Source organism: Phyllopteryx taeniolatus, chromosome 9 (assembly GCF_024500385.1).
Source record: "Phyllopteryx taeniolatus isolate TA_2022b chromosome 9, UOR_Ptae_1.2, whole genome shotgun sequence".
NCBI classification, from domain to species: Eukaryota; Metazoa; Chordata; class Actinopteri; order Syngnathiformes; family Syngnathidae; genus Phyllopteryx; species Phyllopteryx taeniolatus.
This window is the reverse complement of record NC_084510.1, coordinates 29,112,504-29,136,769: the sequence shown is the minus strand read 5'-3', so window position 1 is coordinate 29,136,769 and position 24,266 is coordinate 29,112,504. Positions and strand designations below refer to the sequence as shown.

General features: G+C 42.2%; 1 long non-coding RNA gene across 1 annotated transcript in view; it reads left to right on the top strand.

The window, feature by feature from the left end:
• LOC133484233 (uncharacterized) overlaps positions 1 to 24,266 on the top strand; it is an 82,625-nt gene that overhangs the window by 31,581 nt on the left and 26,778 nt on the right. The window contains exon 2 of the long non-coding RNA XR_009790327.1: positions 9,061 to 9,133. This is a non-coding gene — a long non-coding RNA (uncharacterized LOC133484233). The remainder of the gene's footprint in view (positions 1 to 9,060; positions 9,134 to 24,266) is intronic.

Below are 24,266 nucleotides of genomic sequence, written 5' to 3'. Positions count from 1 at the left end.
AACAGATTTGAGCAAGAATTTCGGACATAAACAAACGCTTTTGGGGATCACATACAATCATGAGGCGGGCCAGTTATGGCCCCTGGGCCTTGAGTTTAACACCTGTGCTGTAGATATGGAATCATTTGTTTTGATTCGCTTCCATGTCGGTCGTCAAATAGGTTAAATTGACTCGCCTGGTCAGGCACCACTGTGCGGTATTACTAATTTGCGTATCTGTGGTACAATTCTGCTGGAGCCGATACTGTATCCACAGAGTCCGACAAGTAGTTTGTGCTCAATGTTGCGAACACAAACGTTGGTACAAGGCGAGAAGATGAAAAAAAACCCATTCTGTTTTGACTTTTGAGGCTCATATTTAGATGAGCAGCTCGCGACAGTGCACACTGGGAAACAATTGCAGTAGCTAAACACACGCACGCACGTGCACTGAGTCATAACTTGCAGTGTTTTTAGCCACAGGGAAATCCTTTATCCACATAACTAGATTAAGTCACTGTGAGCTCTGATCAGCTTAATTTGGATTCAGCCCGCTTTTGCCCCTCCCCTGATCTGCCTTTCAATATGTCTGCATGTGTGTCTGTCACTCTGTCTGCCTAAATGGCACGATGTTTTGCCCGTTTTATTGGAATCACCTCATTTTAACACGTTGCCTGTCTTAGGAAGGAAACAAACAAACAAAAACGCTACAGGCTGAAACGTTCTGCTTCTATCCATTTTTAGCTTTTTCTTTCCCCAGCTCAATTGTTTTGCTTGGCGAATGACATAAAGCATCTTTACTCCACTAATGAGCAGATTTGTATATTTGAAGCTGTTTTGCAACCAGAAGCGTGTTTTTCCCTTTTGTAAACACCGTTAATGAAGTCGCTCTCTTTATTTATAGCCCACGTGTCAATGCAATATATTGACTTGTGCAGTTTGGAATTACATGCACTCCTCCAGCGATTGATAGGAAATAATGTGCCTATTCCCAGAATTAGCATCTCATCTGTTAGAGGAAATATTTTTGCTCCATTTACTGACAAATCACAATCAAGCACTTTGTATATTTTGGCATCTCAATGACTTCTGAAAAAAAATTGCTTGGAATAGAGAACAAATTTTGCCACGGGATATTATACCTTCTACTGTCAGACTGTCACCATCATAAAGCCTCTGCTGACTGAACAGACATTTGAACATTCCGAATTATTTAGCTCGTGTGAAAATAAGTGAATGTGTTCATCTTAAAACATGTTACATTATTTATTGTCAAGAAATTTAACACACTTAAGATCCAACTGTCATACTCTGCTTGGAAATACTCAGTTGTGTGGAGGCTGTTTTTTCTCTTGCAAATGCCAAGCAAGGTTTTTGTAACTATGACAACAAGGGGTGAACCACGGACGTGATGAATTGAGCGAGGACTCGGTGTCACCAGCTTCACAACTTTCGTTTCTTACGTCTCTACAGATCACTTTGCAAAAACAATATTTTCCCGCTATAAAGATTTGATAGTGTTTTCCCTCGCTGAGGCAGCACTTCATCACCAATCACACTTTGTCAATTAGTGTATTGCAAAACACAAATACCACCCACACCCACGTTGACAACTTAGCTGAACATTCACGTATCTTGTTATCAGAATTCAATGCTAATGCTATTTTGTGCTAACACTGCAGCTCTACTTTTTCTTTGGCTTGGGCTTTGCTAGCGGCTGAACTCCTGCTGCCACTGTGCATTGGCTGATCTGTGAGCCTAGCTGCCCAATCACGGGCAGAGAAACTTGGTGGGGGGGGGGGGGCGCAATATTATGTAAATTAGCTGAAGCTGCAGCGTGTCAAGCTGTGTTGAAAGCAAAGGGTTAAGAATGTGTTTTAAGGTGGATTTAAAAAATAGATAAGAGGGCGCTTGTCTAATGTGCACCAGGAGGTTGTTCCATAGTTCAGCAGCAGCAATAGGAATCGCTCTATCCCCTCTAAGCTTGTGCTTCGACTTCGGTACGTCCAAGACCAGCTGATCAGCTGACCGTAGGGATTGAGCAGCTCCGAGAGGTAAGCAGGGGAGAGGCCATTTAGAAATTTGAAGACAAATAGCACAATCTTAAAAGGAACTGGATGGTGTACCGGCAGCCAGTGGAGGGAGGCCGGAGTAGCAATTATGTGCTGCCTCTTCCACGTTCCAGTTAGGAGGTGAAAAGCAGCATTTTGAACCAAATTACACACAAATTTACTGACGCAGTGTGAAATCTGGCCCTGTTTTGTTGAACACAAAGCTATGATTTTGTTGTTTGAAAGGCAACGGGTAAATTGTATGTTCAGCCTCTAGTGCAGGGGTGTCAAACTCAAATTCACAGTGGGCCAAAATTAAAAATTGGGACAACAACGTGGGCCAAACTCAAATATTTAATGAAAAATCACTGCGACGTGCATGTTTCCCTTTTCTGCAGAAATGTAGCGTTAAAGTTTGTCAAAGTTTTGACAACAAACTTAAATTTTGCTTGAACACTGAATTTGGAATAAACAAACAAACTTTAATATTATAAACGCGAGAAATCAAATTTGCGATAAAAGACATCAGTGGTGTTTGTTGGTTGTTTTGTATTTAAATAGATAACATGAATTCTCTCGATCTTCTATTTATCTACCTCCAGCTACCTTTCTTTTTGATGTAAATTTTTTTCAAAGGCCAACAACAAAGCAACCCCCCAAAAAATAAGAATGTCCTACAATAAAAATCCTAACCTCAAACTAGAAAAAAAACATGAATTTAATTATGTTATATTCTTTGTTACAGGGCGGCACGGTGGACGACTGGTTAGAGCGTCTGCCTCACACTTCTGAGGACCGGGGTTCAATCCCCGGCCCCGCCTGTGTGGAGTTTGCACGTTCTCCCCGTGCCTGCGTGGGTTTTCACTCCGGTTTCCTCGCACATCCCAAAAACATGCGTGCTAGGTTAATTGAAGTCTCTAAATTACGTGAGTGTGAGTGCGAATGGTTGTTTGTTTGTATGTGCCCTGCGATTGGCTGGCAACCGGTTCAGGGGTGTACCCCGCCTCCTGCCCAATGATAGCAGGCATAGGCTCCGGCACTCCCGCGACCCTTGTGAGGAGAAGCGGCTCAGAAACTGACTGGATGGAGTCTGTCTTTTACTTTAGTGAACAGATAATCTGCCTCCCACCTGTCTTGGCAGCTAACTGTTTTCCATCTTTCATTTGGCCATTTTTGGGAAGGGGAAGTGTAAGTTTGCTCGAGGAGACTGGTAGCATAGTTGCTAACGACTGCAACAGAAAGGGAAGGGGCGCTCGCCGGTCGAGACTGATGGGCCGACACACTAGCAAAGCATTCTGGGATTTGTAATATTAACGGCGCATGTGCTATGTACTGGCGGGCCAGCTCTAATACACATTTGATATGGTCTTGCGGGCCAAATACAATTTCATCGTGGGCCAAATTTGGCCCCCGGGCTGGAGTTTGACATATATTCTCTCGTGGAAGATCATTTAACTGTTCTGCCTGTCACTATATGTCAGTGGTATAGAGAATATTTTTCATCATTTGTAGTACATAAATGATAATGTTCGGACCAGTCGAGTGAAAATGGATTGGAGGCACACTAATGGGAATAATATTTATTCAGTACTTTATGTATTGTATGTATATTTATGTATTATGTATGATAAATGGATGGTTGCACACACGGGCGCGAGGCGTTCAAGATGGGAGAAACACAAACTAAAAGCACAGCGCAATAGTATGAGTGCTTGTAAAGCTTCACAGGCAGTTATTCCCCCCCTCTCTCCAATTGTGCGTGTGTGTTTTTTTTCTTTCGTTCTTCATTTTCTGAGTAGTCAAATCACCAGTTACGTAACGGACCTCTGACTTTCCCTTTCCCAATATGTGGCTCACTCCGCCAAAGTGGGGCGACAGCGCATATAGCCGTCATTTCCTTCCACTCGAGCATTGAGAAGGCAGGCCGCGAGCCTTGTGCATTGCCGAAGAAGAAGAAAAAAGAACTACTAAGACGGGAGGACGAAGAGACATGAAGTGGGAGGGGAACGGGATAAGAAGGCACAGAAAAGCAGAATTATACAGAGGGCGAGAGGGAAGGAGGGGCCGGATCGGAGAGAAAGCATGTGATGCCGAGGGAAGAGGGGGTCGGATAATGAGTGATGGAAAGGAAAGTGGGGGATAAGCGAGAAGAGTGGAGGTGGTGCGGTGCGGAGAGCGAGCCGAGTGGAGCTGAGGAGGCGCTTGGCCTGCGGGATTTCTGCGCGTTTATCCTCCTCTGCAGCCGCCTTGTGAAGCGCTACCTCAGGAAAAGACTTCTAAAGCAGGGTGGCCGCCGCTGAGCTGTTAATACACACAACATACACGGGGGGGATTGGAGGGGAGGTGAGGGGGGGATTCCCGTGCGAGGGCTCGTACGCTTCATATCATATCTCTACAGGCCTTATCCACTGCCCCGAGTCGGCCGCAGACATGAAGTTAACGTAGAGGAAATAAAACCTTTGGACCGTCATGTGTCTGGGGGGAAGGGTTACATCCAGAAAAGTTTGTCATTGGATGAACACAAATACATTTTGGGCAGGTTTTCCATCCATTTTATTTGTGGAACTCCAACTCGAATTTAGTAGTTCCGTGTAATTTGATATGATTGAGTCAGCAAAACCCAGTTTCAGCAAATACAGCCAAAGTAAAATAAGTGCACTAAGTGGCCTAAATTGATTCACATCAGTCCAACGCAAATTTCTGTAATTGGTCTAAAATACATTCTTTTTGCGCTCACCCCCCGCCAACCCCCCACCCCAATTTATTTCACGCAACACAAAATCTGGTAAATGTGTTTTTATTGAAACCTCACAAAATAAAACATTCTTTGGAAATGCATTTTGAACATTAAATTCGTACATTTTTACGATTCTTTGTACACAACGTTGGGACGTTGTGTTAAACAAATAAAAACAGAATATAATGATTTGCAAATCATGTTCAAACTTTATTGAATTGAATCTACTACAAAGACAAGATATTTCATGTTCAAACTGATCAACTTGATTGTTTTTAGCATATAATCATGAACTTCAAATTTTATGGCTGCAACACGTTCCCAAAAAGTTGGGACAGGGTCATGTTTACCACTGTGTGACATCACCTTTTCTTTTAGCAACATTCAATAAACGTTATTATTATTATTTATATATACTTATTATTATTTATTTTTCCTGTCATCGTTTTATTGTACTAAAACTCCTCGTTTGAGTAACAAGACTAAAAGTAACAGGATTGACGTTTTTTAGCAAAACATTCACAAATGCTTGAAATGTAGCCACGGTGAATTTATGTCAATAGCATGTTGACAGTGATTCAAAATAAAAATAGTATGTTTAAAGTAAGCAAGGGTGAAGAATAACACAAATATGTAGAAAATGCAACATTCTGAAGGATTGAAATTATATTTCATGGTAAAATCTACTTTTAGAAAGTGGGGACGGGCAACAAATGCAATTTTTCCAGAGTTCAGGGTAGTTTAAATACATTTTTCAAATTGTATGTATTAAATATGCAATCAGATCAATGTGCAGGACACTTTGCTTATTCAAGAATTTTTTTTATTTTACAGTTCATTTCATATTCCGGGGACACAAATGGCACTGATTGTGTGGAAGGGCCCATCTCTACTTTGTACTCCTCACCTCACTTTGGTTCGTTACTTTTTTCATCTCCACTTCCACTAAAGAACAGAGTATGAGTACTATTGCCCCCTCTGGTTACAGCCACACAGTATTTAAATAAAGAAACTCTGCCCACTGGGAATTGCGCTCAGAGTCCGTCTGAGCTCGCGCTTCTACAAAAACAATCTCCACCGTGGAACGTGGAGAGACCGCGTGTGATGTTCTCTCAGAGGCTCCCGGATGATTATTTCAACAAAGGAAATATCTAAAGGGTGCTAAAGATGAAAGATGTGAAAGATATTTCCTCTTTTTCGACGTGTCCCGCTGACAGTGGAACGGGTTAATTAGTATCAGTTTATGACTTAAGTTAGGATGCAATAATGTTAAGCAGTTAACAAGCAGTGCTGATTTGCGGCAAAGAAAATCCAAATGTTTCTTGACTTCATCTACAGCAACCTTTCCTACAATCCTGAAAATCTGTTGAATATTTGGCCTGCTGACTCCTTTAATCTTCAACATCAGCTCTCTTATGCAATTTGGGACTATGTTTCAGAGTTGTAAAGTGGTCTCCTCATAAATATGCAATGAAAATACTGCAAGAAAAGTGGCCGAGATCATCCCATTTGTTTTTCAGACAGTGCTCTGCCAAACTCAAACACCGAAACTGTTCATCCTGCTGAAAATGTTTGTTCGTGGTTGTGGACATGATACCCCAGAAATTGGCTCGATACCACCCTGAGAATGATTTTGCCATATGAACCTGAGATTTGGTAAACAGTACATCCCCTTCAACAGTAGGGTTTGGGTTTGGGTTGTGGTTCCCTTTCCTGATTTTCTAAAAAAAGTAAACTAAACAAAAAACATCAGCCCCTGCAGCCAGTTTCACGGAGCAATATGACATTTGATAGGCATGTGCATCACGAGTAGACCAATGAAAAATTTTCAAAAAGCCATACCCAAAAAAAAAACACAGGAAGTCGGCCATTTTGGTTGGACGCGGACATATTTGGGTCATTTTGACCATTTTCAGGGTTTCCTTAGGACAAACTGGTTTAGAGATTTTCTGCAACTGCCACTAAATTTGACACAGACAGATGTGCGATGAAAAATTGTTAGAAAATTGAGTTTATAATCTCCCCAGAATTGACTCACTAGCAAACCCCGGAAAGTGACAAAAATTTGGCCCTTGAAACCAGTTTCAACACGGAGCTGGCTTGGAGAAAATGTCTCAAGAATCCTTGGCGGAAAATGAACAGGAAACAATTATCTTTTTTTTTTTTCGCACCACTATAACTGTAACAAGTTTTTGGGTCATCACTGTTAACCAACAAGTGCCTGCGGTTGATTTTTATCGATCCCTGCCACTCGTTGCAACATCCAAACCCGAGCAAGACCACACGGTACGCTATTAGAAGGCTAACCACCCGTGTGATGCCATCTTATGTGCTCTTCATGGCGCCGTTGGCGGTCGACTCGGTACACGCACTTAATCCTTTGTTGTGCGGGCGTTTACTCGTGCGCGATCAAATGTTGTCTCATTAAGAGCTAAAACGGGCGGCTGGAGAATAGACCGCACGGAAATAGTGTATATACAGTAGATAAAGACCTCAGCGAAGAAAACTGTGAGGCCTTTGCAAACAGCCCGACATTAAGGGAATTGAGCAGAACTTTGTACAATTAGAAATGGATTATACTTTATCAGAAAACTATTGAGACCTTCGGATTGGGAGATGACCACTCCTGCCACCCCAAGACACAAGTTATGGAAGAGCTTGTTACATTGTGGTCGGGATAAAAGATATTTACTGTACTTGGAGGTGAAGTGCAGCAGTCCTCTATTGGATACTTACTACCTCCTCCAAGGAGAACATCATCATTTGTTTTACGGCTATTTTGTTTTAGCTAAGCTTGTCGTGATGGAATTTTACCAGAAGCGCATGCTATATGTGAGCAGGTAATGTCTATTTTTGTCTTTGGATTTGGAAAAGTGGGATGTGGCTTATTGTATAAGGTTGTTACTGTCACACACTCTGTTCCAAGGAACTGCCCGAAAGAATATGTACATATATGTTTGCGATCGGGATCGAGTTGGGTTCTTAAATTGAATTCCCATGAAAACAATTAGGCTGATCAGATAAAGGTGGTGCAAATGATTACCTACATACAACCCCAATTCCAATGAAGTTGAGGAACATTGTCCTTAAACTGTTGGACTATTTTCTCACGTACTTGTTCACAAAGAGGTGAACCTCGCCCCATCTTTGCTTGTGAATGACTGAGCAATTCAGGGAAGCTCCTTTTACAGCCAATCATGGTACCCACCTGTTCTCAATTAAGCTGTTCACCTGTGGGATGTTCCAAACAGGTGTTTGATGAGCATTCCTCAACTTTCTCACTCTCTTTTGCCACCTGTCCCATCATTTGTGGAACGTGTTGCAGCCATAAAATTCCAAGTTAATGATTATTGGCTAAAAACAATCACGTTGATCAGTTTGAACATTAAATATCGTGTCTTTGTAGTGTATTCAGTTAAATATAGGTCGAACATGATTTGCAAATCATTGTATTCTGTTTTTATTTATGTTTAACACAACGTCCCAAATTCATTGGAATTGGGGTTGTAAATCCCATAATATACGGCTACTTTAATGACCAGTGAGACATCTCTGACGAGATGGGAAACATCTGCTTCGTAAATGTCACTGCTACGAAATAAACTGCGCGTTCTTTACGTTAGCGTGTGCCAACTACACATCTGCCCCGCTTACGTGACCTCCATTCCCGTGGAGCGAGATTGTAAATAATGTTCCACTGAATTAAGCGGACTAAATCCTAAAGCTTCGTCTTGCTGACAGAGTCTTTGGTTTGTAATCTGGGTTCACAGCGACAAGGTTTTTAGGAGTTTTTTTCGATGTTGACGTCATCGTTGGATTAAGGTTTACTCGATGAGACTCGAGTGGGCCGGCAATTACCTGCGTTAAATAGCTCACACTGCAATCCCTGACATTGCGAGAGTTAAGAGAGGTAGAAGAGGCTTGGAGATGCACAGCGAGTAATTAAACGAAGATTGCAGGCTGTTGAAGGATCTCCAGGGCTAATACAGCACCTCCTCATCCTCACGCCCGAGATGAAGATGACAGTTAATGATTTTATTATTTTAAAGCACTTCAGCTTTTATATTCCATAGCTCAGTCTGGCTCTCTCCGCACAGAGCAACCACCACCACCACCTCTTTCATACGGGCCATTTTCCCCTTCCATGTTCCATTAGCAAATTGCCAAAGTGTGCATCTCCCCTCCCTGAGTGCCCACTAACTCCTCCATTAGAAAGCTAACAGGGGACTGTATTCATTTAAAAACCGGGAAAAACAATCACCTCCCCTCCGGGGTCTCTTTTTGACATTGCAGAAGCCAGAGCGTCGACTGTGAACCGGAGAGTCGTCTCTCAAGCGTGGCAGTGAGGTCATTGGGCTGAGGGATGGTGAGTCTTTTTATTTGTGTAATCCCGCCGGCTGCGAAGTTCTGCTTGACCAGCACACCGCTGATTTTGTCCGACGGTGTTCTGATGTCATGTGTGTACGCGCCGAGATAAAATAATCCCATCCATCTTCTGGAGAGTTGTATAGGGAAAAAAAAGAACAAGATGCTTTACAGGTCACCAGCTTTGACCTTGGACCGCCGTGTTTCTTGTTAACGCTCTGCTGCTCACGTATCTTGACCAAACACCTTTGAACTTTACAGATTCTTTTTTTTCTTCGATATCCCAAGCAAGGGCATTAAGGATTTTAAATTACATCCATTACAAGATGCTTGCAGACAGCTGGGGACAAAGTTCACAGTCTTGACTTTATTTGACTTTCAAATGTTTGTGGTATCTTTTCAAATTGTATTTTCTTTTTTTCTTTTAAAGCTGTCCTGTTCAGCTGCATGGCCTTGCAGAATTGTGCATCTGTATGCCTTTGTGCTGGAAGAGTTTTGCTGTGCAACAGGGGGAGTTTGAAATACTCCCTCTGCTTATTTGAGATTTTCCAATTGTAGAATATGTGCCTTCGCTCCATAAAGGTTGGAAATTACTGCACTAGGTACACGGTACAGGACGAAATATTGTACAATGGGAATGATGCGATACATAACTCTTGAGCATCATGCACTCGTGTACAAAATCATGATGAGATACAATGTGAGAGACAGTGTAATGCAAAGTTGCACGCTATAATATGATACGATAGAATACAATCGTGTACGGTCCAGCCCAATATAATATGGTATGATGATACTCTAGGATGTGTTACAATATATTACAATACAGTATTTTACCTTACGATGCATTATAATTTGTTATATGTTGTGATGTAAGACAATACGATGCAATTCGTTAGTACATTACAAAACAATATGATACGACACTGTAGCACACCATGCGATAACCGAAATACATTTGGAGAAATGTTTTAGTTCACGCTTGATTACAACAATAACCATTCACAAAAATATCATTTGAACAGCGACAGACTTTTTGCAATTGCTCTACTTTTCCCTGAGTGCGTGCGCGGGTGTCTGTATGTGTGTTTGTTTACCTCCAAATCTGCGGATTACCGCGCATCCAAAAAGTGCAGAGTCATCAGCTCGGGTCTCCCCGAGTCTTAATAAGTCTCGTCCTTTGTCGCGTCCTCGGATATCAGGGTTAATATCAAACTTGGGGGGATCCAATCATTGAGATTATGTGTGTTTGATTTTGTTTACGCCATCTGCCATGTGATATAATTGAATGTGCTGCATGCTATAATTTGATATGTCTGTGTACGTATTGTGTGAGTGTGTGTGTGTGTGTCGCCCATTCAGCTCAAATCAAAAAAGAAAAGTCTTGCAGGGATTAATCGTACCCACTGAAATTGTTATGCCAATAACCTCTGCACTTGATGAAGGTGATACAATGCCTCTCATCCTAATAAGAGTATTATACTGCATGGAAAAGCAACAATAATAATACGCATAGAAAAATAAATACAAAATGGGCAGGGCTGTACTTACTGAAGATTCTGTACCAGAAACCATATGTTAAAACAACCTTATTTAATATTTATGATGTTTTCTTTTTGTTTTTCTCCTTATGGTGTACATTATGTTTGTTTAACCTACTGTACAGTATATGCAGTATGCATATCTATATGTGATGGTAGTCCTTTCTTGTGACTTTTTTTTTTTTTTTTTTTTTTTGGTCAATTACTGACACAGCACATCGTGATACTGCCCGACCACAATAGCATCCCTAGAATCAATTAACGTATACTTTATTGTATACCATTTGCCAGGGAAAATCACACAATTGCAGATGTGCTTCTATATATAAAAAAAATGTGGCTTTACAAAGAGGATTATATTATAATATATATAATATATTTATTCAGGTCATCGTAGTTGACTGAATGAATTGGGTCTCATTATGATGCAATCCAGTGTGATACGACGGGATAAGATACAATGCTGTAAGATGCAGCACATTCTGACACAGTAGAATACAATACAATAATAAGATCAAATATGCTAGTGTGCAATACCCTACAGTAAGACATGCTGGTATACAATACAGCACAATATGATACGGTATGATGCAATATATACTTTTAGGACACAATAAACAATAAGATATGCTAATCGCTATGGCACAATATGATATGGTACGTTGCAGTAAAATACTATAGGATCACAAAATATGGTGGGTTACATTACTGTATGATAAGGCATGATAGGATATGGTATGGTATGTGTTATACATATTTGCATTGCATTACAATACTTTAGGATATAGGCGGAGCGTTTGTAGCCCATTTTGTGGGGTAATTGAATCCCAGCACTCATAGAATGTTACAGATTTTTCTTTTTTTTTTTAACTGTATGTCCTTTTAATATAAGCTAGAGAATGGCCTAAGCAAATGGTACTTGTTTTTAACGTCACAAAAATACAGCACCGCTCTTGCCTCAAAAATGGTTTGTTCCACCTAATCCCTCCCGCCTCTTCCCGACTGGGCTCTGAGTGCTCAGCCTGCATAGAGATATACACTCGTGGGATACGTGGAACAGTTCTTAACTTCTACCTCTTAATACCGGCATACTACTTTCATTATCGGTCCTCATTTTTAATGTATTAAATTGTAGCTCACTTTTTTTTTCCGCTCGGAAACGTTTCAGCTGATCAGACGGCACCAGTGTTAAATGTTTGAATTGGAATGAAATCAGCTAGCATGTTGTGTCATGTACATTTTTTCAGATATAATTATGGTTTAGTCACAGACTTTACTAAAAAAAGTGAAAAGAAAACTATAGATTACGCTAGTGTACAATATTGCATGTTATGTCTGAATACAATACGATGATTATAGGACATGACATTATAGGGTAGATTTGATTCAGTATGGAAATGGTTTGGGTTTTGGTAGTTACCACAAAAACAAAAATCATAAATATTAAACAAGAACTTGCTAAATCTAGCAAACGGCTTCTGTGGTTGGCAGAGGGAGACTATGGTCACAGGCATGTCACTGGTGCGCAGCCAGGATGAGGCATTACTTCTCTTAAATCCTCCAGCACTGATCAAAAGCAACCGTTGCAACACACACATAAAAGCACACGCACGCAAAATACACATCCAAGCCTTGTTTGACCAAAAACTTGAGCAACAACCAGAGTTGCTGTGACCTTTGTGTTGCTCCTCACCGTGCAGATGGTAGTCGGCGTCCTGCGTGCTCGTCTCATTTTTCCAGCGCTCCATTTTAACTACGGCCTTCTCTCATCTTTTTATTTAGAAAAAAAGAAAAAAGAAAAGTTCCAGCTTTGTTGGTCCTATAAATGTGGTCAATATGCGCTAATTAAATCATCCCATATAAATGCCACACCATCCAATAAATCGTAACACTTTTATTTGACGAATAAGTACATTTTTAATGGCCCTTTTATTCTCAGTATGCTCATATTCAAATATTGCTTGAGTCAACACTCTTTGGATGACTGTGATGCAAGGAGTTGATTTGGGTTAAGTTCAAATAAAAAAAAAAATAAAAAAATGACCCCCGTCATGTCTTGTTTAGAGGCTTTTGAGAGGCTTTTACAAATCTCCAATACTCACAGTTCAGTCCAGTTTTTTTTTTTAATGCACAGGCTTAAACCAAACCGTGTTAAAATTTAGAGTGTGTTTCTATGAGAGCTTGGGTGGAGAATTAAAGGAATCGCCTGAATGCATATGGCGTGCAGAGACGTCAATATTATGATTACCAGCAAAGGGAATGAATGCATTGAACAATGTTTATCGCCAAGCCATTAAGCACACTGTTTTAATAATTCGAATCATTACAGGTTTGCACATATGTCCCAATTTGTTTTTATGGTGGCTCATAAAAACTAATATTTTAATGAAGTCTGCAGAGTGGAATAATACAAATTCCAACCCAGTGCTACAATGGCATGACAAAACAGCCGTTCTGTTATAATATTCCAAGAAAACTCATCGACACCCCATTCATGTTTTTCATCATTATTGCATCAGTCGACACATATTTTATATAAAGTCAGCTCCTTCCCTCAGGTAGGCGCTATCGAACAATACAAACTAAAACTAGCAGACATTCCAACAGCTTCTTCCCTCTTGCCATTAACTTCTTAAACAGTTAATTTACAACTCCATTGTAGCATGCTGCCAATTTTTATCTTGAGATGGTTGTCGCATCTCTGTCGGGCCAATTATACATTATTTGTGCACACACTGTAGTTGTCTCGCCACTCTGCATGATTTGGATATCTGTTGTTGACCAATACTGGCCACTCTTGTGTTTGAGAAGTTCGCACTCACAATCACACCTAAGGGCAATTTAGAATTTCTTCAATCAACCTACCATGCATGTTTTTGGGATGTGGGAGGAAACCGGAGTGCCTGGAGAAAAGCCACCCAGGCACGGGGAGAACATGCAAACTGCACACAGGCACCAATTTTGGCACCAACAACCCACCATAGATTCCACCAGACAAAAAAAAACTCCAATACAAGAAAATCAGAAAATATACACCAAAATCTCGACTGTTGTAATACTTTTCCTACACAACGCTGGACTACGTCGCTAACACATGTGCAACAGTGCATTGAAAATAATAATAACACTGCCAGACAGACGAGATTGTGCAGGTGTACCTAATGAAGTGTAGCTAATGATCAAACGTTAGTAAAACAGCATTCCGTCAATCCGGAGGAGTGCATTAATGCTGTTCTGGCAATTAGTGCTAGCCTATCTAAGTAGCCTTCACAAAGACGCCATTTGCCACACTGTTTATGAGCGTCCACAGAGTTTGTCTCCATTTTCCTCATGTTTGTGCTCTCCATTTGTCCCTTAATCCATCAGGCTTGGCACCGACCGCAGCGCGGAGATCTTGGGGGGATTGGGAAGCATCCTGCCTCATTCATCCATCCAAATAAATAGACTGAGAGAGGTTACTGTGTGCAGCACAGTGGTTCTCAATTGTTTTACACGAAGCGTCGCCTAAATAAAAAATACTTATATCTCCAAGTACCACCATCATGACCAACATTAAGTCATTCACTGACGGCCATTTTCAAAGCAGTATGATTGATCTTTCAAGACTTTGTTCTGTGACAATATACACACGGAGCCTAACAAAAGAAAAAACAAGTTTGTTTTAAACTTTTCCCATTCTTCAGCAATCATCAGTAGAGCATGGGTTGGTTTTACCAAAAACACTGGTTTCTAACCAGAAAAGCAGGGGGAGAGAAAAAAGATCAGATGGAGGTTGAATTTTATGGTATTTTGAATATCATGCACAGTTTGGCCATTAATACTGCGCTTAAATATAGGAAAATGTACCTAACTAATGTTTCAATTAAAATGTATTGCAAATAAAAGTCGAATAAAAATTGCACCTCCATAAATATTTAAAACAAACCATTCTTAAAGATTAAACGCAGAAGTACTTGGGTAGTCATTTTTCGTACTGCTGGAGGTATGCGTACCACACTTTGAGACTTAGTGGTTTAGCATATTACACAGGCTAAAAGGTGAGCAATTGAGGGGGGTTGAATATGCGCGTGTTCGTTCTGGATGAGAAAGCCGCTATGGCGGAGATTCAAAGGGGCCAATTTTACACCAGCTTACCAGCAAGGGAGTGAAAGGAGGGATGAGCGCTGCCTAGAGACCGCCAGATGCTACACAAGGGAATCCGTCTTCAGCAAGGCTGACCAAGGATGCAATGATTCTAAATTGGCTCGCTAAGAAAAAAGAAAATTTGGTGCTCCCATTCAAATGTGGATGAATAAAATGGGGGGGGGGGAAAATGCATGTCGGTTCCTCTTTCCTGACCATGTAGTCAGCTTTTTTCTATTGGACGCTTCGTGAGAGGCAGATTTCAATCACGTGTGCTGGAAAGTTCAGCCACCGGCCAGAGAAATCGCAATTAGTTTTGGTCCTGGATTTAATCTTTGAAGAACGTATGGCTTTTTTTGATCGTTGTCCATCTCGATCAAGTATGTCTCTAATCCGCTGTCATAAATCCTTGGTATATGCAGAGGAAGACGTTTACGTTGAAATGACGCAGAACTGGAGCTTAGAATTCCAATAGTTTTGTCCATTCACAATGAGATGAGACACATTTTCAATTTAATACATAATATTGACCAAATGTGTGTAACCCTTACCCCCAAACTGAAAATTACCCAACCATTCATTTTCTGTAACGCTTATCCCCTTTAGGATTAGTTAGTTCTAATCTGGGATAGACAAATAATAATTCACATATTCAAACCCTAACCTTAACCCCTTTAAACAAGAACGTGTGGTCAGGGGAGGCAGTGGACACTGAGCCTCACCTGCGTCATCGAGAATACAAAACAAACATCCATCCATCCTTTTTCTGAGCCGCTTATCCTCACAAGGATCGCGGGAGTGCTGGAGCCTATCCCAGCTATCATCGGGCAGGAGGCGGGGTACACCCTGAACTGGTTGCCAGCCAATCGCAGGGCACATATAAACAAACAACCATTCGCACTCACATTCACCCCTAATGGCAATTTAGAGTCTTCAATTAACCTACCATGCATGTTTTTGGAATGTGGGAGGAAACCGGAGTGCCCGGAGAAAACCCACGCAGGCACGGGGGAGAACATGCAAACTCCACACAGGCGGGACCGGGTCCTCAGAACTGTGAGGCAGACGCTCTAACCAGTCGCCCACCGTGCCGCCACAAAACAAACAACTAATGATTAAATACAATTCTTTCCAATTTTAGTTCTCTGGTCTGTGCTGCATTTTGATTTGATTTTTGAATCCAATAATGTCCATGATTTCCTAGTCCGAATTGCTGAATTTGTGTGTTTCCTGTTCAAATACAAGGGCCAGACGAGAAGCGCGGCAGTGAGCAGCCTCACCTGAATTCAGATTGCGCAATACCTCACGAACTGGGTTGAATTGGCTTGTAATTGGCCAGTGCCTGTTTGTCTCTCTTCACATCTTCAATATGTTTTCAGACACTGCACTCTTTTGATTCTTAGTCTGGCCAATATATTTAATAGATGTCTGTTACTTATTGAGTTTTGTTGAAAGCATGAAATAACAGCTAGAGCGAAACATAAGGCAGACAGTATTCTGTCTCACAAAGGAGGACTTACCTTGAGGCAACCACAGGCAAGTTTTTTTTTTTCGATTGAAAGCAATTATTATTGCTTGAGTCTTAATGTACGTGCTTAAAAACACGTCAAATGTTGAATCTATTGTGATCGTTTTGGGTTACCCTCTAACCATAAAAAAATCCTCAAAACTGGACTACCAATTGAAAAGGGATCAAATTCATAAAGGAAGACCAACGCCGGAGATGAAGTAGAAGATAGCTATTTAAATGTATGTTTGTCTTCCAAGGATATTCTCTGGCTGCCCTTTAACAGTATTAGGGACTGCAACCATAACACTGTTACCTCTGTAGATACGAAGCCGCCAACTTGTGACAATTGCTGTAAAGCGCATCGAACATCGCGATGGAGGCTCCTACAAACACAATAAACATAATAAAAAGAAAGACGCCTGGCTTCGAGCTTTAAAGTGTATCTCGCGAAGATGCCGCGCTCGCACAGCAGATGGGAACGCGTGTTACTCCCCGCTGCTCAAGTGCGTCTGTGCGCCGCAGCGAGATTGAAGCAAGCGGCCCTCTAATCGTTTGGCGTGTGAGCCGTGGCAGGTGGTTGGCAGCCAGGCGCGCTCCCCGTTGAAGCCAGCAACTGTTGTCTATATCGATCTAATGGTTGGAAAGTGGTAACAAGTGCTTTTGTGTTGTCTTTTCACTTCAGAACATGGATAGTAGTTACAGGGTTTAATGGAGCAGCCTGTGCAATGTTCTTTTTTTTCCTTATTTCTCTGTTTTGTTTTTTTAAAGCAGTGATTCCCAACCATTGCTCATGTGATGTGCGAGATCAGGTTTGCCACAGTCAATATTCCAATTTCACTTCATTTGTCTGAAATTCTTATTTATAGTGATACCTTGGTTCATAACTTAATTAACTCAATTAAAATGTGTTAATCAATTCCAGCCCCCAAGAAAAACATGATTTTTTTTTTTGTTACGTTTTTAATAAAGAAAACTGTATTGTAAAATGTTAATACAAAACGATAATAACACAATAAAAAAAGGCTTTTCTGCCATGCTCCTTGTGAGTGTTTTCATTTTGTATTTGTGTGGTTTGACTGTTTGTTCCATTCAAACATTGCAAGCACCATTGAAACTCCACAGAGGAAGGCCGGAGATGGAATTCAAACCCTCAACCTCGGACGTGTGAGGCAGACGCGCAGAAGTTTAACGTGCTGCCCCGGATCCGAGCCGATGGATGCGCTGCGACAAAGTCGAGTCATTTAAGCATTATTCACGCGGCGTATCGGTGAAGATGAACAGCCAAGCGCGTGTTACTCTCACGTCGGGGCTTCCACGTTGCCACGAGTCTATTCACTCCTTCTCAAAAGCTTTCCCAAATCCTCTGAGCTTCCATTTCCTTTGACTTCCGTCTCTCTATCTTACACTAGCTGAGAGAGAGAAGAAAAAAAAAAACACAACCCACAGACGTGAATACGGAATGCAAACTGCCAGGCTTTGCCACCTCCTCAGATGCAGCAAAAGCGAGGGAGCAAAGGGACTTAATGAACAGGGCTTTTATTGATCTGTGGACGAAACAGTTGTTAATTATGTGCGGGTGGGCATTTAATTGAGCAAGCCAAACAAGAGACCCTGCTTGCTAATGCGTGGTCAGGAAAGAGGAGAGTTTGATTGAGTCCTGTGCCACCGCCGCTGAAGGATGAGTCGGCAACAATCGTTAAACCCAAGGCTCGGCAGCTTCTTTTCCATGCCCTCGTCTGTTTTTGCTTTCTTTGTGTCTCTCACTGCCTCATTCCCCCACTTTTTGTCTCCAGACTAATGAAAAATGCCCTTCATATCATAATTTTCCCTCAGTGTGTGAACTTTTGTCATATTTTCCACCTAGTCTGACTGCTGGTGCATGGTGGATTGGCACCTTAGTCAAGGACAGTGTTTTTTTTTTTGTGTGTGTATAAATCCAAATGTAATGTAGTCTACCACTAATCTATGCTAGCACAGTAGTAAAGTGATAATAGCAGTGATAAATATTTGAACAGAAAACACTTGTAGGCCATTAATATAAAACAAATCACATGAAAAAAATGTAAGATGGTAACTGTCCCCGTTACTTACACTGCTGCGTACATTAGTTCATCACGCGCCATTCGTAACCTTGGAAAGTCGTATGTCGGCACCATTCGTGAACCGAGGACCCCCTGTAATCTGTTTGACTTCCAAGCTGGTGAAGCAGAATGTGGCTCCTTGCCCAAAGTTATCTGTGGATGCACGATACCAAGTAGCCGAACCATTACGAAAGCGTGATCTTGAGGTGGCTCGTGTGTGACTGCACCCGGCTCGCTAGCCAGAAGACGTCGTATACTGCATTCGATGTCTGCTCCACGTAATTTCTCCAAAACTGTTGGCATTCCCCATTATTCCCCATTATTTATTACCGTAGTATCTGGCTCGCCAACACAAATGAATTAATTTTCCTTGCCCATTGCCTCATGTCTTTGTCTTTGAAAATAAAGATCATGCGGTGAATCTCGGCTTGTCGCGTCCATTATGAAGGAGAAAAATGCAAAAACAATGGAAGTCGGGCGAGCTTAGGCGCCTGACTCTTGACCAGACTACGTATATGTATGGTGCAAACACAGTATGTCAAAGTCACTTTTCTGCTTTACGCGTTTCACAAAAACCTTGGTTTCCCCGCCCCACCCCCCGCCCCCCTTTTGTGTTCGGAAACTGGTGTTTTTGGTTAAACCAAGCCATGTTCTACTGCTGATTACTAAAGAACAGAAAAAGCTAGAAACAAATGGCTGGCAGCGATTCAGTTAAGAGTACAAATCCGTCAAGTCAAGAACCCATTTATTTTCAATGATATCTGATACTGTCTTCCTTCCTATTGGTTCTCTACACTGGTACCAATGTCCAACATCATTTTAGTGTCTTTTACTGGTTCTTTGCCTAAGACACAGACTTATACATAACTGCTCTAGACCAAAGCAACCCCCGTATTTATTTTTTAAGCGAACCTGAACCATCTCTGTCGGGTAACTAAGGTCATAAGTAATCTTCACCGTTGTCTCTCTCTCCACTGGTGTCAACACCAAGTGTTCTTTTTACTGCCGTGCAGTGAAAATTGTTCTTTGTTCAATTAAGAATCCCACGGATTTCATGAGCTGACCCAAAATGGCAGCGTAGAAATGAAGGCATATTCAACACCGTCATCACATCTCTCAATGCCAATTGTCGTTAAGAAACCTATTCGTTTTAAAGGAGATGTCGCCGTCAGTGATTGCTCATCGGAGGTCAATCATTTCCTTTTCTTTTCAGGACCTTGTTGCGCAGGAAAGTCCTGCCATGTTTTAGTTGTGTCGTGTGTTCCCCTGCAGACATTACAGCCGAAGTCTTACTAAGCGACGTGAGTGCTTGTGTTTGACTGCAGCATCACTGACTCGCATCATCCGCCGTCTTGAGCTTCAGAATGCTGCTGTGATGTAGTTGTGCTCTCCACCGGTTGACGTCCAGCCGTGTCGGCGAGAAACCGTCCGACGCGGAGTGTGCGGCTTAAAGACGGAGCGAGATTTGTAACCATCAAAAGTGAATGGTGGTGTTTGGCGCACTGCACAATGTGTAATCCCAGCAGGGGGCGACGTGTATTGCTCCATCAGGTATGTGTGTGTGTGTAAACTCAACCTGGCTTCGATTCTCATTAAACAAGCCTTATTTATTTCTGTCTACACCTCCCGTCATCAAATGAGGTTTGGCATTTTTTTTTGTTTTTTTTGGAGCCGCCATCATTTTACCATACTCATCAAGTGGCTTTTGGAGCGACCGTTTTGTGTCAGGAGAAAGAAGAGCGCCTCTGTTATTTCTCCAGAGGCTGCACACAAAAGTGGAAGTGCTGAATGGCCCTCTCCAAGATGGATTTTTTTGTGGTTAGTTGATTTTTATTTTTTTTCCCTCGACAAAGGAATAAAATGACAACTTGGGAAGCTAAAAATAAAGTGTGTCTGGGGAAACTAAATAGAATGATTTTGTTGTATGGTGTATTTAATGTTATTTTCTTTGTCCTTATGCCCCCCAAAAAAAGTTTCATTTTGCAGTTTTTTTTATTAGCTTTTGTGAATACAATACTTGCCAACGTATTTATTGTACATTATGCACGTCACGATAGAAGCTCCACTTGATGCACAGATAATTAAGACTACCGTTTATTTCATCATATTTGTATTTAACATTTATTTAGCCCAAAAAAACAAAAACAAATAAACAACATCAAGATTAAAAGTCTCTTATACAAGAGTGTCCAATCACTGGTAATAATTTTCTCTTCCAAGGTTATATTTTAATCCGAGTTTTATCAGCGAGAAGGATTTATTTTCCTGTTTGTGTCTACATTATTGACTCGATATGTACTCTTCCATTAATTTTTCCATTAGATTTGATTGAAATGTCCAAAAAAAATTTCAACTGCAGGTCTATATACCCAATTCCAAATACATTTTAGAACAAGATTTAAATTCAAATATTTCAACGCGCCATGTGATTGTGCAACATTCCTCCGGTGATTGCATTGGATGTCGCGCCATAATATCCCACTGCTGCTTGGAGGGCTATTACTGTCAGTGTAACCCAATGGGATGTCATTATATGGCTAACGGCTGGGGATGTTTGTTTTTCTCCTGTTACCTCGGCCTACAGCTTTGCCTGCGTGTGTTTACGTACGTTTATGTGTGTGCGGGCGTATTGAATGTGGATAGTCTTGCCTGTGCATTTGCAAAAACGTGATTATTAATCTTTTCCTCGTGTGACATCCAGCATTGATGTGAACAATTTTGTTGTTATACCACCGGAGCCTCCCGTGGCATGCTGATAAATGTGCAACCTTGAAATGAAATGGCGTGCTGGACCCAGAAGGACCAACGTTGTGTTTAGACACTTCATTGCTGGAACTGATGTATTGATGGTGTCAGATGACTTTTTTTTTTTTTAAACTACATATGTTTTTAGACACAAATAACACATTTATATTGAAGTACAGACTAAATGTTATCATGTCATTTAAGCACTCTGACGTGATCAAATGTTTTAGTTGTTTTAGTGGTCGGAATAAAGCAGCAGAAACTCGCATGAAACAACTGACAAGGCAGGAGTTTAGATGGAAGGCATGTGTAGTGTCACGACAACAACAACATGAAAGAAGTTCTACATTTTTGCTTTAAAATAGTAATATAACATAATTACTGATACATTGGATATAATACCCATTATAGCAGCACTACTGATCTTCAGAAAGCATATCGGTGCAATCAATAAGTCTTACTTTGAATTTTATTTTAATCTGGCTGCAAAAAGACACTTTTTTTTTTTTTTATACATTAAGGCAGTTTCCAGGTGTGCTAACATGCTTTCCTCAATGTACCCCAACCATCAACATATATAACACACCTTCTAATGACCTTTTATGAGGCTCACTCAGTTTAGTCTGATTTGAGGGGGCAGTCCTGTCTCATGCAATTGAACCACTGCTCACCCTGCCCCCATTTACTGCAGGGCCAACTCAGAGAACTGCTTTTGTTACCGTGACGATGGGGACTGGGGAGCGAGGGTGTTGCGACGGAGCGAGGCGCATAAAGCCAGTATCCATCCATCCATCCATCCATCCATCCATCCATCCATCATCATCCGCTTATCCGGGGTCAGTCGTGGGGACAGCAGCCCCGTCCGTCTTCCCTCTCCCCAGCCACTTTGTGCAGTTCTTCGGGGCTCTGTCCAGCGTGTCCCGGGTCGTGCCCGGAACAACTCGCCAGGGAGGCGTTCAGGAAGCGTCTGAAACAGATGCCCGAGCCACCTCATGTGGCTCCTCTCAATGCGGCGGAACGGTCTGCGGACATGCAATGCGGAAAGCATGAATTGGCCTTTACACTTGTCAATTACTGTCGAAGATCCGAACCCAAATGTGTCTGTCGTCTTGTTAGAGATCATCAATGTGTTAAAATGAAACGTTACGCTTCAGAATTTTCAAAAGTATTGGAGAAAGGACTATAATGTAGTACAATTCGGAAAATAACGTAATACAGTCCATTATCAGAATCAGAATCATCTTTATTTGCCAAGTATGTCCAAAACACACAAGAAATTTGTCTCCGGTAGTTGGAGCCGCTCTAGTACAACAGACAGTCAATTTACAGAACACTTTGGAGACAAAGACATTGACAAAAAACAATTGTGCAAAAAGATGCAAAGTCCTCTAGCACTTAGAGCAGTTCGAATGACTAATATTGCAATAGACCGGTGCAATGACCATTGTGCAAGGGGCGCTGAGACTTCAAGTAGTGTATGCGGTTTAAAGTGACGAGTAGTGCGATAATCTGGGACAATGTTGGTTGTGCAAATGTTACAGATACTCCTCAATCAGTGTGCAAATGGAGCAGATGCTACTCTGGCATGAGTGGCCAGTATATGCAAATAGTGCAGCATGGCGAGACAACTACAGTGAGTGCACGAGTAATACATAATTGGCCCCACAGAAATGTGACAACGAACTCAAGTCAAAAAAATTGCCAGCTTGTTGTAATGGAATTATAGGTTAGGTGTTTAAGAAGTTGATCGCAAGAGGGAAGAAGTTGTTGGAATGTCTACTAGTTCTAGTTTGCATTGATCGGTAGCGCCTACCTGAGGGAAGGAGCTGGAGGAGCTGGTGACCGGGGTGCGGAGGGTCCGAGAGGATTTTGCACGCCCTTGTCTTAGTTCTGGCAGCGTGCAAGTCCTCAATGGTGGGTAGGGGGGTACCGACAATCCTTTCAGCAGTTTTGATTGTCCGTTGCAGTTGGAGTTTGTCCTTTTTTGTAGCAGCACCAAACCAGACTGTGATGGAAGAACACAGGACTGATTCGATTACCGCTGTGTAGAACTGTTTCAGCAGCTCCGGTGGCAGGCCGTGCTTTCTCAGAAGCCGCAAGAAGTACATCCTCTACTGGGCCTTTTTGAGGATGGAGTTGATGTTAGTCGCCCACTTCAGGTCCTGAGAGATTGTAATTCCCAGGAACTTGAAGGTCTCGACGGTTGACACGAGGCAGCTGGACAACGTGAGGGGCAGCTGTGGCGAAGGATGCCTCCTGAAGTCCACGATCATCTCTACAGTCTTGAGCGTGTTCAGCTCCAGATTGTGTCGGCCGCACCACAGCTCCAGCCGCTCCGCTTCCTGTCGATATGCAGACTCGTCACCGTCTTTGATGAGGCCGATGACAGTGGTGTCATCTGCAAAGTTCAGGAGTTTGACAGTCGGGTTCGCTGAGGTGCAGTCGTTCGTGTAGAGAGAGAAGAGCAGCGGAGAGAGGACACAACCTTGGGGCGCCCCAGTGCTGATGCTGCGTGTGGATGAGGTGGCCTCCCCCAGCCTGACCTGCTGTGTCCTGCCCGTCAGAAAGCTGTAAATCCACTGGCAGATGGCAGGTGAGACGCTGAGCTGGAGAAGCTTGGATGAAAGGAGTTCAGGGATGATGGTGTTGAACGCTGAGCTGAAGTCCACGAACAGGATCCTCGCGTGGGTCCCTGCACTGTCGAGGTGTTCTAGGATGAAGTGCAGTCCCATGTTGACTGCATCATCCGCAGACCTGTTCGCTTGGTAGGCAAACTGCAGGGGGTCCAGCAGGGGACCTGTGACAAAGGACTTCATGACCACAGATGTCAAAGCGACAGGCCTGTAGTCATTCAGACCCGAGATTGCACGTTTCTTGGGGACTGGAATGATGGTGGAGCGTTTGAAACAGGATGGATCTTCGCACAGTTCCAGAGATCTATTGAAGAATCTGAATCTGAGTGAAGAATGGAGCGAGCTGGTAAGCGCAGACTTTGAGGCAGGATGGGGACACATGGTCCGGCCCTGCCGCTTTGTTAATCTTTTGTTGTTTGAAGATGCGTCCCACATCCTGTTCATGAATGGTTAACGCAGAAGTCAGAGGTGTGATTGTGGTCACGGGTGCGGCCGGGTGGGT